This window comes from Pagrus pagrus, assembly GCF_965226575.1.
Source record: "Pagrus pagrus genome assembly, chromosome: 20".
In the NCBI taxonomy this organism is placed as follows: Eukaryota; Metazoa; Chordata; class Actinopteri; order Spariformes; family Sparidae; genus Pagrus; species Pagrus pagrus.
In genome coordinates, this window is record NC_140207.1 from 18422334 (window position 1) to 18437246 (window position 14913).

At 38.6% G+C, this 14913-nt stretch overlaps 1 protein-coding gene across 2 annotated transcripts in view; it reads right to left on the reverse strand.

The window, feature by feature from the left end:
* ntng1a (netrin g1a) overlaps window positions 1-13270 on the reverse strand; it is a 290034-nt gene extending 276764 nt beyond the window's left edge. For both annotated transcript variants that reach the window (XM_084339810.1, XM_084339811.1), the window contains exons 1-3: window positions 13185-13270; window positions 12775-12839; window positions 9802-9933 (exon numbers count right to left, since the gene is read on the reverse strand). The gene's annotated coding sequence lies outside the window, so the exon portion shown is untranslated. The remainder of the gene's footprint in view (window positions 1-9801; window positions 9934-12774; window positions 12840-13184) is intronic.
* Between the last annotated feature and the right edge of the window lie 1643 nt (window positions 13271-14913).

Below are 14913 nucleotides of genomic sequence, written 5' to 3' on the forward strand. Positions count from 1 at the left end.
TGTTTGGTCCATCCCATTCCCTTGCAAGATACAGCACTGAAGGCAAGATAAAAAGAAATAGTTTCAATAATCTCCCTCCTCTATGAAACACAGTGCACTAGGTGCAGGCATTATGTAGGAATTTAAGCATTTAGCTCGATAGAGAGTTGAAAATGTATCAGGTGATAAAGTGGAATGATCAGAAGCTTTGTGTTTCACAGACCTTTGTCTTTAAAATAATGAGCAACTGTATGAAAATCAGTAATTTGTGCAGCTTCCTTCTGGGATCACTTCACAGAACATGATGTGAGTCTCAGCTTGGAGAAACTTTACACCCCATGTGGAGGATTGATTACCTTAGTGCTCAGGTCCTGTTAGTATGTATTAGTATGTATCAGGTATAAACAAGAGATTGTCTAGTATTTCTATCTTTACTGCTTCAGCCTCTTGCCCTCGCAATCACTTTGGGCACAACTCCCTTTTGATATCATCCTGAAATCACAATTTGACTCCCTTTGCCTCTGCCTGAACTATGTTTAGCTATAGTTCACTGGTTATTTATGGTTAGTTACATACCCCCACCCCACACACACACAGTCACACCGCTGCCATGACTAAGTAGGCAGCTGAATATTTTATTCATCTAGCATTCATCTCATCATCTAAGTCTGGGAAAAAAATAAATGCATCGCCGGAATCAGGAATCATCCATGATCCAGGAAGAGTGATAAAAAGGAGGCTATATATAGATGATGAATTACTATCCCAGGGAAAAACAGCTTTTTGAATATTTCATGGGACAGACTTTCACTTCTCTGGCGGAGACAGAGAAAGAAGAATTCCCTCTTCAAGAAAAGTTCCAATATAGATCAGTTAATTACTTTATCATCCTTGAGTCTGCCTTCTATAGATCCATTAACTTAACATAGATGTAGCCCTAGTCACACGCATACTGTTCCTTCCTCTGTTTCATTTTTTCTGAGCATTCCTGCAAGTCCCTCAAGTAAAAGTAAAGTCTTCACTTTGTGGATTGAAATGGCTGCGAGTTTGTGGCAAAACATCAAAAGCAAACAGGTGTTTATAAATCTGCTGCCTCTTGGCTTCATGCCTAATTTCCATAAAATGATGCATTAACATTTTCACTGAATATTCAGCCCTTTTTACAAGCACCCGCTTGGTTGGTCTTGTTAGTCATTCAAATCAAATTATAAAAAATGCAGATTGGTAGTGCGTCCAAGAGACAGTGCAGTGTCCTACACGTAGGCAGCATATGGTATTGGGAATACCGCTCATTCAAGTGGTTGATTGATTGGTGCGCCATTGCCACTCAGCTGTCAATCACACTTTTGCTCCATTGAACGAGACCACCAGACTCAAAACAATTGCAATATTAATATTCATGACAGGCCCATGTTTTTTCGTCAGTGTTTTTCTCATGTTGTCTTTGTTCTCACCGCGCTGACGGCTCAGTTTCATGTGAATGTCACCATAACTTACAGTTTGACTCTTGTACTGTAGCTACTTCTTTGAAAGTTGCTCGTTGTTATTCGTGCTATTGTCATTCATCCTTCTTTCCTAATTTTTATGGCGTCACTGGTGCCTACAACTGCAGATGGTAACATAATATTCTTTAAAAAATGTTACGCTGATTTTTTGTAATAATTTTCTAAATATATTCCACAATAGTGTTGTCAGTTTGGATATTAGATGGAAGGGTGGAGGAAATAGTTGCTTGCATGATACCACACAAGAACACATGCCTGATGCAAATCCACTCCATCAGCCTAGTATGGTTGCAGCATGGCATGAGGCAACCTATGACAGCAAAAAAAAGCCCTCTGTCAGCTCCCATGATTACACAGAACTGCAATTATGCAGCCCTCTGTCCTGTGCACTGCTTTCTCTGCAGCCTTGTTAAAGCCCAGCACAACTGCGAGATACAATAAAGAACAGTTGACAGGCAAGGAGTCATCTCTGCTTCACTTGCGTGTTGTGTAAGTAGGAGACACCTTGCAATTCACCTGGTGGGCAACAGCTGGAGCGGCTGTTTGATTAAAACAGCTCCCTACAGCCATCCAACACCCCCAGCCCCTTGGTGGATATCTGCCCCGCCCACACTCTGTGCAGGCGCTGAACATATGGGCAACACACTGGCTTTTATGATGCAGCATGAGGTAACCTCTATGCCCACTCCTCCAGTCATTCTGAGGATATTACGGTCACGTCATTGTGCCCTGCATTTTCTATGTGTGAAAGAAGGTGATGATAGAATATAATCTGCAATTTCATAAATAACATCAAGGCTCCCGAATGGCTGCATTTCTTGCCAGTCGGTGATTAACTATCACTCAAGAGGCTTTTATCATTATCCATAACAGGATTTATTGCAGTTAAAGCAGCATGAAAGCCAAATGTGACTCTTTTCTGCTATCGATTTACCTGAGCAGAACCAAAACTTTGAAAAGGAAATTACAATGTTTTCAAATTGTTAGTGTGCTCAAAAATACCAAAACAAACAACAAAATAATGACAATAGTTGTATGCTCCAATACAACAGCATTACGGACATTAGATGAGTCAACAAGTCTTAAAAAAGGGCTTACATTTCAGCTTTGGGAGGAGTTAGTAAAAACCACTAGGCAGAGCTATTCAGAAATGCTTTCCTGGTGCAATATGACACTTCAGTTTGTATTTAAAAGGAGGCTATAAATCAATAAAAGTCTGCTTAGTGAGAAATATGCGAAGTCCTACCTTGTACAATTATGTCAACTCAAAGAAAAGCTTTTGAAATAATGTAAAAAATGACAGTGTACACACAAAAAATCTACCTGAGGTACATTTTCTGGTTCAGAAAATAATGATTCACAAGTGACCCACACAAATTCAGCCACTCATTAATTGTCAGTGGGCTGCTTGTACATCTTGGTTGCATCACGCATCAAAGTCTTGGCTGCCTGCTTTCTGGCTTTGAATTAAAGTTGTTCATGTCTACAAATACAGATTTGAAAAGGCAAAATAACACATCAGCTCAAAAACTATCTTTTTGAATGTGTCTAGGTGTATTTGTATTACATTGTCCCCTCCCTACTCCTGATGGCAGTGACTCCACTTTTTCACTGCCTTTAGGTTCTACTTTAACTTATCACTTGCCAGCAGAAAACAGCCAAGAACATTTGGAAGGAAAAGTACTGTCGCCTCGAATGGTTAACATGGGAATTGCCTCAAGAGCTGTAAAGACAAATGTTATCCATCACATTGATTAAATTCCTCTTAGCTGGTGTCCTTGGCCAAGTAAGTTTGTGTGAACGGCTGTGGTGCTAACAGCAGTCCCATGGAGAGTTAGTGGATTAATTAGAATTGTACCAAATGGCCGGTCTTGTAGAAGCTCCCAGTTACATCTCATGTCACCTTTCCTCCAGTGCCTCTGGTGTGCAGTGATCGTTTTAAATGCCATAAACGCACAGTATGTAATTTCTGCCACCATTCGTCTCTCAATCAAAACAAAACATGCAGTTCCATGACATTGTAAATGGCGAGTTGTTAAACAACCACCACTGTCAATGAAAATGTGACCTGACTCAGGCAGAAATGTTCACCGATGAAGTAATATATTAAGATTTTAACATTACATCAGTCTCATTTACTTCCTTCCACACCATTACCTCATATAAATCTACATATTTGTCTGGGTATGACCACTGTTGCAAACATGCAAGTGCATGCAACATTTAAGTACTCAAGTCAACAAAATGTATAACAAAGGTGTGGTTGTTTTAAGACATTGAAATGCAGAAATCTTTTTTAGATGATTATACTCTATGAAATTAAAAAAGTATTTTTAGTTTACTGATGTTTAGTTTGTAGTTTTACACTCCATGGAGTTCTTTTTTCTTTTTTAAATCAATTTGTCCTCATGCAAACTTGTTATTGGAAACAGCCTATTGGAACCTCATCAGACATAAATGCCTAGAATAAGCTATAAGCCTGATCAAGATCTACCTGTAGACAGAAGTAAGTACGACAAAATCTATAGATCTTCCCCTCATTTTTACGAAGATGTTATTTAGTGAGCATATTAGATGGAGCTTCAGCACATACATGAAGTGCAATCATGGAGTAATTCAGAATACTGTGTAGGGGTAGGTTATTGGAGTTTTTCTTGTACAGCAAAAGCTCAAAATCTGTCCAGAAATCTGACTACTTTTGAACTCTGTAGCCAAGTAATTGTTGTGTTGTTGTTGTTGACGATCCTACAAAAATATTACAGTCATTTTGTTCAATTGTGGACCGAAAACCATATTAGCAGCCCCTTTGAGTTATCATTTTATTGCTCTTCTTAAAATATTTATTTACCTTGGAGAGGTTTGCTGAGCATGCAGGCTCATTTCAGTCTCACACGCACAAAAACACAAGCTCATATTGTTACACACACATTCAGTCTTCTACTCTTAGCCACTAACAAGCTCAGCAGAAAAAATAGGATAAACTGTAGATGCCCAGCTCTAAAGCACTTCAACAGTATGTTAAGGTGGGTAAACTGTTACGCACTAATTCTCCCAGTCAGTCAAATCACATCTCAACTGACAAACTATATTAACTGTTACACTGTCAATTTCCCAAACCCTAACAATACAAAATCTAAAAAATTTCCAAAGACTGACCTCTGATCCATACAACAAGGAGTTTCTATTATTTAAAAGTTCTGCTACAACACACAAGCAAGCTTTGGCACAAGTCTTGTGGTGGCATGCAATCAGCTGCTGTTAATTCATCTTATTCATATTCTTGGGAAGGGTTCAAAGAAAAGATTTCCTTTACACGATTAGTCTTCACTGGGTGTGCCAACTCCACGCTAGTATTCCAAAGGCACATCTTATCGCAACCCCAATCTCCATCTTAAGTGCCCTCAGGTTACATTCATATTGAATTAGCACACATCAAAGCGATTCCACACGACAAGCCTTTTAAGATTAAATGCTCTTTTAATTCTCTGATTACAAACAATTTACTCCATTGGGACAGTGTTACCTAGATGAAAATGATAAAGATCCTATTTATCACTCAAAGGATATTATATGAAATCAACACATTTGAATAGAATGAAAGAGGAAGATGAGAGCTGGCAAAGTACACTGTCAAATACCTGTGATTCAAAGAATTTAATCGAGAACCTTAGTTACCATGTAAAGCAGGCGGCAGAGCTCCAGCAAATGACAGCAGACAATGTGTCGTGGATATTAGGCCCATTATAAATGGTTTCTGAAAACGGCTTTGAGGCTACACTGTATGTAAGAACCCCACATAGACGTCTTAATGACAGCAGAATGTGTTTAGACATCTCTGTGTAGTGAAAGACTAACAAGAACACAAAGAAAGGGGCAGCATCAAAGAAGATGCCGAGGTTGAAACCACCCTGTCTTGATTTATGTTTGTAAAAGGAAATGATTTATAAAAATCATGAGCTAATCGCCCTTCTCTAAAGGCTAATAGCATTAACTGCCTATGAGAAACAAACACAGATGGATGGACTGACTGTCAGTATTGTCTTCAGAAGATGGATCACTTAGCTGTCTAATCAGTGGTTTAGTATGAGCCTTGAATATTTGTCAGAGTTGGTTATACCACGAGTCACTTGGACAGTCGGCATCAGTTGTTGCAGACATTCAGTGAGATTGATTCATTTTAAGGGAGAATTGGGCTCCACCTGTCACCTAATCTTGATCGATGTGGCAGTTTTGGAAAAGCCATAGAAAAGAGTGCAGACAGATTATTATGGATAAATACTTTTTTTGATGCTGAGTGTAATGCAGAACAACAGAGGCACTTACACACATACATTTTAAGAACAAAAACTTACTTTGGATTAGCTAAGTACCATAAAATGACCTGTCTCCTTTAGCTATTCTCCTCCCCCTCTTGTCATTAAGCTGCCAATCAGAGTTAGGGAGTGGCTTAGGATCCAATCAATCAAGCTGATTGGGAGTGTCAGGAAGTGGCTGTTATAAGCAGCCAGAGGTTGCGCCTGTTGCAAACACCATTTAACCGACACAGCATGTTTAGCCAGCATGATAATTAGAGCAAAGTCCTTGCTCATCTCCTCTCTTAAGCTTCAGACTCAATGTAACTCAAACTGCAAATGGCACACACTATGGTGCTACTAAGATGGGTTTTCAAATGCCAACACTGACAGTGCACTTTGATATTTTCAGTTCAGTTTATACTGAAAGGCATACTGATACTGACAATACTAATATTTTGTGTCTGTACTGAATAGGTTAATATCTCACATCTTACGGGAGCCAACGGGAGCTGAGTTGAAGGCTGTGGACCATCTACCCCTTACACCAGTTGTGTTTCATATTGTATTTCAGTGGACACCAGTAAATTGTTTGGCACACAATAAACTGTAGCAGATGACCAAAAATAGGGCCTCTTTTACTATTCATTCAATTGTCAATTGTTTTAAAAAAAACTGAGATTCTGAATTAAATCTGCATCAAAATGTATCATCTTTTAGGCCCCGCCAGGCCGCTGCGCCAGTCCTGCTGAACAGACACTTTCCATCGGGCCTAATAACTTTTCAGAGGGAAACTCTGATCTAACAAATGTTGCCAAATAATTTGCATGGTCCCAACACTTAAATCTACATGCTATAAAGCTTTACAAAAAAATGTGTGAACAAGTATGTGTGCCACAGCTCATACAGGAAGCGCTAGTGCAGTAATGTCATCCTTGAAACATGATTATTGCTAAATATGGCTAAGCTAGTGAGTTGCCATTTAGCTAGCTGGTTGCAAGATACAAGTGTGACTTCTCAGACAGCCTTTCACAATCATTCATGAGCAGGATGAGCCATCACGTTCTGTAAATTACACATAGGCTTAACACACTGCAAACATCCTCCTCAATCCAAAGTTTGCTTTGAAGAAGGTAAGAGTGACACGACTAATACCAGGAGAAGGTTTTACAATATGGCTTCACCATGCCATGTTGAAAATGACTTGAGTCTTTCATTTTTCCCCATGCAAGGAGGAGGACCTGTTTGGGCAAAAGACAGTCAATATAGGCAGGCTACCTGCCAAACCTAGGTAGCTTAATATGAAGTGGCAAACTTTATTGCCCAGTTACAGCTAAAAACAGCCCAGCACAATAAGGGAATCTCAAATACTTCCTGAAGCAGCTGCTATGAAATTAATTATGCAAGGAGAGAAAATAACAAGTGCAAAATGAAAAAAAAGGAAAATCAATGACAAAACTGACGTGCAAACGACCACACCAACATATGGCTGACAGGCCCATATGGCTTAAATACAGCATTTCCAAAAAGTTCAGAAGCAGGCTTATTCTACGGTCAGATCAGACCAGTATTGCCAACTTGGCAACTTTGTTGCTAGATTTTCTTATCCTTCGAGCGACTTTATTTCAAAAAAGCAAAAATGTTGTGACTTATTCAGAACATCGGGGAAAAGGCAAGAAATATATGCAAATGTATGACATGTAATTCTTTGCCATGCTTGCTGCTCAGCATAAGCAGAGACACAGCAGTCCTCTGCCTCAGCGCTGGTGTCTCTCCCTCTCTTCCTGTGCCGTGTGTAGGCAGTCAGTAAGGTGTGATGTGTGGGGCAGGCAGGGGGATGACACTAACCGCAGGAGTGGGAGTTCAGTTGGTTTACTGTGATTACGTCGTCACTCTCGCTCTGAAATTTTTTCAGTATAGGTGCTTGTAATAATCTTAATATCATTTGAGTTTCTCTATCATTCTTTCTCTTTGGATCTCTGAATTTCGGTGATCTATAGCTAGTAAATATGTAAATAGTTTGTTTGATCTTTTTCCTCCATTTCTTGATTTTTCTTTTTTTACTTCAGGTATAATATGTCCCTGTAGTGCGTTTGTGATTATTTGGCTAAAGCTTTCTCTGTCTACCTTATATGACATAAAGTGATCCCTCCCTCGCTCCAGCTGAACACAGCCACTAAGATTTATGCAAATGACTGCGTGGTGGCGTCATCAATATGAGAATGAGCATACAATGTCATCTAGCAACTTTTGGAGCTATTGCCAGCTACTTTCATTGAAAACGAGTTGGCAATGATACCTACAGCCGCTCTATTCTGAAAGCACTGTTTGTATGGCTGACAAATGAGAAACCTGTTTTACAAAGGTGTGTGATGAGGAAAGGCAGTACACTCTTCATTGTATGCTGATAGAATAATGTAGAGCATTAAAGCAAAAATGATGATAGCGAAGCTGCTGAACTGTATTCCAACCAATTGCTCTATGTATTATGTAATGTTTGGTTCTACAAACCACTGATATGTTGAAACTTGTATGTATGTTACATGTACAGTTTACAGTATGGTGACAATTCAATGCTTATGGTCTGGTTAGGTTTAAGACCAAAATCCATTTGCTTAAGGTTAAGAAAAGATCATGTTTCTGCTTAAAATACCGCTTTGGTCGCAACAAACACGGCTTTAAACTGTCCCTGCGTCTCATTATAAATACCCCATTTTGTTGTCTATTACACAGCTTGAACATGTTTCAGCGTCTCATTATAAACATCCAGTGGTTTAGAGCTTGTAACTGTTGAAACACCAGCTCTGACAGCCATCACACCTAGCAATCATGACACCACCATCGACTTCACACATGTAAGCTGAAAGTGTTATGAACACATATTGTAGAAATGTTGATATAACATGTAACAAAACGTCTTGATTTAATGTATCCGTGGTTTACAGAAACATGCAACGCCATACAATGATTACACATAAGCATACAAAATATTATGTTAAAAGCAGCTTTTTAATAAAAAATTTAAAAAAAACTGCACATGCCCACATCAAATATGTCACAGGCATTATCGCCACAAGATAAAGTTGTTATACAGAGAAAATATGTCAGCAATAAAGCTATATGCCTCTCTACTTCTCTACGGTGAGTATGCCATACTCAGTGCAAATTGAAAATGTACATGGCAAACCTCAGATCAGCCTACTCTGGCCAAGTCTGAGGTTGTACACAACTAATCCACACAAGGGATTCCTGCTCTAACAGGCAAAAGGATTTGCACAAGAAATTACGTTTTCATTGCGAGGGCTTTGTATTGCTACTGTACTGCAATGTTTATGTACAGTATATAGGTTAAAAGGTTTTAAATACTTCATATGGCTGTGCAGTTTTCCTGTTACTGTGCAACTGAAGCTGCACCTGAAATATCTTTTAGATTTGCCTGTTATTCCACAGAAATGACCACTAACAGCAAAATGGGCTCCTAAGTGAAAACAGTGCCCATAGCCATGTTTTTAAGAGGTTGATGTCTTCTCTTAACAAGGTTACCGTCTAGATAGTTTCATAACTGTGAAGTAAGTACTACCAACAATAATATCAAGGTTATGAACAGAGCTTACAGCCAGAGAGAGAGGTTTGCATTGATTACCAGAGTGGCCTGCTTGAGTAGAGAATATGACCCAAGCCCCTAAGCCATCTCTCCATCATTCCTCCCTCCCCTCTCAGCTGAACCAGTGCTGTCTGTCTCCCTGAGCTGTCAATAGACCCTGATGGGCCTTTTAGACACTTATCAATATTTAACCAGCCTCCCCCATTGACTCAGCAATTACTGCCTAATTGATTTGAGATTGATTATCATCAGCACCATAATGGCAGTGTCGGTCAGCGGCAAGTGCTGATAAAAATCCTTGGTGTAAAATTAAATTATCTTTTTATGCAACCAGAGTGTGAAGTGGTGTGTGTGTGTGTGTGTGTGTGTGTGTGTGTGTGTGTGTGTGTGTGTGTGTGTAAAAAATGAAAAGCGACTATACCATGTCTAGGTAGAATCTTCCACACTTCTGTATCCCTTTTCAGTTGCTTCCAGTAATGCATCCTCTTGCAGTTTTCAGCTCAACTTGGTGCGTACACTCTCAAGATGTGTTAACCAGTCTACCTTGGCATGACTGAAACAGAGACAAAAATTTATAGAAGAAAAGTTAATATGTACTGTATGAGAGAGAAGTGAGACGGTCACTGTGACACACAAGGTTTTCAGATGATATAAACCATGTATGGGGCAAGGCTAAAGACTAACAGCATCAGCAAATGTGACGGATGATTGGAGATATGCAGGAAGAAAGCAAATGTATTTTTTAATCAACGAGTATTCATAACCATCACTTTGCACATCACAAACTGAACCAAGCACTGACTACAATGGAGAGCATCTTCTTGGACACACCGTTGTGTCAGGTCTAGTTACTCTGACTAGCTGGCTACTCAGTGCGAGACCTTTGAAAAATATGACACGTTAAAATCTGAGAGGACACAGTGAACTCACTATCGATGGGAGACTCATCCTTTTTATCCCTGATAATGATGCATTGTGAACAACAAATCTGAGTTGAAGTTGGCAGGACAACTAACTACTGTAAAATATACAGCCGCCATAACATATTTTTGTCACAAGTATTTGATAACCACATTTAAGAGATCTATCAACAGTCATGCACTGTAAATTACTTGAAAATTGTTAAGCTAACAAAAACATAAACAATCTGTTTATTTGGCAAACTTAGCCATCTCTTCTCAAGCATTAGGGTTAAAAATGTAGTGCAATCAATTGAGAGAAACTTTTTTAAATTGTCAGAAGCATGATATAGGTGCAGCGCCTCAAAGCCCTTCTTCCTTCACTCCCATAATGCAACTCAATAGCATCTACTGTAATTCCATGCGTGATAGACACACACGTCTTTCAAACTCCATGCATCAAGTTTGTATCACAGGCTCTCTGTTAAAAATGTAATCTACGCTGATATTAAATAAATAAATGATGTAATGAGTACTATTGCGGACTTGACATATCGCCTCCAAAGCTACAGAAGACATTATACAACTTATTTCATAGGCTGTTTGGTACTGCCCAAAACTACTAACATTCACAAACTAAAACATGGCTGTGAAACTTCTGAACAGAAATAAGTTAAATAGTTTGGAAGAAATAATGTATTTTGAACAGTAAGCATAACCCTTGTTGTTGATGTCAGTTTTGTGTATGTCAGTTCTGTGTGTCAGTAACTGAGCCGGACATGGTTGTTGAAGCTGGTATGTCCCACTGTCTGCTGTACGAGTGATAAACACATCAGCATGTTTTAAAATGTAGTGCAATCAATTGAGAGAAACTTTTTTAAATTGTCAGAAGCATGATATAGGTGCAGCGCCTCAAAGCCCTTCTTCCTTCACTCCCATAATGCAACTCAATAGCATCTACTGTAATTCCATGCGTGATAGACACACACGTCTTTCAAACTCCATGCATCAAGTTTGTATCACAGGCTCTCTGTTAAAAATGTAATCTACGCTGATATTAAATAAATAAATGATGTAATGAGTACTATTGCGGACTTGACATATCGCCTCCAAAGCTACAGAAGACATTATACAACTTATTTCATAGGCTGTTTGGTACTGCCCAAAACTAACATTCACAAACTAAAACATGGCTGTGAAACTTCTGAACAGAAATAAGTTAAATAGTTTGGAAGAAATAATGTATTTTGAACAGTAAGCATAACCCTTGTTGTTGATGTCAGTTTTGTGTATGTCAGTTCTGTGTGTCAGTAACTGAGCCGGACATGGTTGTTGAAGCTGGTATGTCCCACTGTCTGCTGTACGAGTGATAAACACATCAGCATGTTTTCTGCCCACATCATTAGAGTGTGGAGTGATCACACCATCAACCAAACTCATATGAGTGTCTATATCACATCCTTTTGCAGAAATTCACTCTCAAAGCTGCAACGTTTCACTTTTAAGAGCTGTGAAAGAGCTCCTTCCTTTTAAGCCAAAAGACTCAATAGTTATTGCTAGTAACAATTCTGACTAATCAAAGCTTTCTCTATTGCGTGTGTGTGAGTGTGTATTGTGTATGATTGAACAGCAAGCGAAAGCCGTCACATTCATTCAGCTCTGGCCAAAGCTTTAGATGTGTCTCTGATGTTCCCTCTGAAATCTTTCTGGACTTTGTGACTGCTGACATTCATAATTTCAGCATTCATGTCTTTCACTTCCCCAAGTTCTTTGTGAAACTCTGCGGATGCGAGTGTAAAATGATTTAATAGGTTATTAAATTGTATTTCTCTTCATGATTCAGTTGTAGAAACAACTGATTGTGGGAAAGTATTTTTATCACAAATGAAGCAAGAGCTGGAAACATACTGTAAGTGACATGGACTGACAACTCTTAACAGGGACATGCTTGGATCGTCATTTTTGTGGTATAATGGTCAAACTAACTCAGAGACCACTCTAACATTTCCCAACAAACTAAAAAGTAAAATGAAATAAAAACAGCAATTTCATTCAGAATGCAAAATGCTGTTCATTCTCTGGTTTCGGCTAGTCGGTGTGAGAAGTTTGTCAACAAGACAAAAACAAGACATCTGAAGTTGTCCCTTTGGCCTCTGAAACTTGTGAGGGCAATTTCCACTATCTTCTTTCTTTTCTTCTTCTTTTCTATTTCCTGACATTGAGGTATATTAAGTATACTGGACTATTTATAATCCGTTTAAAAGGACTACATTAAACTGTATTCATAGACTAGATAGATTGATAAAAAAAATTGCAGTACTGAAATTACCTACAATTTATTGCCAAGTTATGTATTTAATATTGTTATGTTATACTTGAAGCATGTCTTAATATTACTTTCATATTACATAAAACATATTTACTTTCAACTTGAGCAAAGGATACTGAGAAGAAATATATTTCTTTGCTAGCTAAATCATACAAAAATGTCTCACCTGGTTGCATCTGGCGTCTTGAAAATAGCAGTAAAGCTGATTACTGCTTTCCCCTGGACACCTTCCTAAAGAGGAGACGGTGGGGGACGAGGGACATGCATGACGAAGCTTCATTTATAGGGGCAAAGTAACCTTAGCTAACCAAAATGTATGAGAGTTACAAGATATTAAACTCAACTCGAAGAAATTAGCATTAAACAGTAGGCACGGAGATTTTCCTCCAGGGCTTACCACAAAAACACTAAAAAGCCGCCATGTTTCATGTTTTAAGCTAATCAATTATTAGTACGCAACGACTAAAAAATACGTTGAGTGAAATAACGTAGGCTATTTTTAACATAAAAAGAAGTTATGGTCATAACTTATTTTCAGAAATACAACCAACCTCGACTCCTTTTTTTAATACTTACATGTTTTTAGAAAACAGCGTCGTGTTTATCCACGTTTAGGAAAACAGGAAGGTGCAGAGGGAAAGAAGTTGGTTTCCAACTTCAGTGGTACATCCGACTACGATGACATCATCATTGGTTGAAGAGACGTTCAGCACGCAGCAGAAATTCTGGTTTTGATTTTGAAGACACAGGTGGAAGTCATTCAGGTAACTGTGTCTCCTGTATACTGCGCAGTGGGAGGAAGTAACTAAATAGCACTACATTTACCTGAGCAGCCTACTGCATTGAATCTGAAGCAGGAAGGCCTACATCACATGAGTATTAAAAGGCTCCTGACATATATCATCACTGAAATATATATTAAATAGCTTACTCTCTAAAAAGGGGCAAATATTTTAATATTTGATACTTTGAGCATAGTTAGTTTATGTTAAGTTTTAGTTGTTGGTTTTCGGTTAAATGCCTGAAATAAGGTCTGCGGTTACCACAGGCTTAAGATATTTCCATGTTTTGTTCTACGACATAAAATTCATCATTAAATGTACCACAATTTAATTATAAAGCGCTTACCTGTCCTAAAAATGGCGGCTGGATCATCTACTCACTAGTCCGTCTTTACAGGCCGACTTTAGTAACAAACTATTCTTACTCTAACTTTACAACTTGTAGATTGATCAATTTGTCGAAAATTAAAAAAAACAGCAGTAAAACTAAAAGTAATGATTGTATTTTCTTTTTTGTTCCAGTGAGGCAAAATACATGTAGGGCTTAAAAAACATACTAGTGGCATCCGAGATGAGAAGCTCAGCAGAAAATGTTTAATGATGAAGAATGTTGCGGTTATTATGATGTTATTAGTTGTCATCGTTTGCTGATCAATGCTTGGAAAAAATCCAGACAATATGCATATCCAAAATCAATCAAACCAACAAAAGACATTCCACCAAAGTACTCAGATAAAAGCAATATTACTGCATATGAATTTGTCAGTTCTCTGTTGCAAAATAGCAAAAAGGCATTTCTACCAAGGATCAAAACTCCAAAAAAGCACATGAACACGTGCCGAATGTTGAGCTTAGTGCTTTGGTGCATACACAGATAAAGTATATAATATTTACCCACAGAGCCGCAGAGCAAGGGTTAGGAACAAAGTAAGTGCTATTCAGTGCTCCTCTTTGAACATGACAGCTTAGCAGAAGAGGGTGGCTGTGTGGACCAATGCAGGTCATTAGCCCGCCGAAATACCTTCAGCTTAATTTATTTCTGAAGTGATTATGACTGCACGATAGGCTAATTAGGAACTCTGCTTAACATTTTACAGAGACTGTTTGTAAAGCATTAACTTCCACTGATTAAATACAGAATCCTTGATGAGTGCTCGCCTGTGTGTTTGACAGAGGACCTTGTCTTAGCTGCATGCAAATTCAAACACTGCATTTAGGTGTTTTATAGAATGATGAGCAGTCAAGTGTGTATGTCTCAATTACTGTGAAAAGATCTACCTATTTCAAAGGACTAATGAGTGTGTGCATACAGGTAATAGCCAGAGCTTCTTCTCGACAAAGAAATAGGCTGTGAAGTCATGAGTCTTCCGTCTCACAGCGCCAAAAAGGAAAGGTTTTCTTACATGTACGTCATGTAAGTTTTTTCATCTCTAACCTTTTCTGCTTAACCTATCTGCTTACACTGATTTGATTTTGTACATTCTGCCATCCCCCCTCATCCTCCATCTTTTCCTCCCATCTTC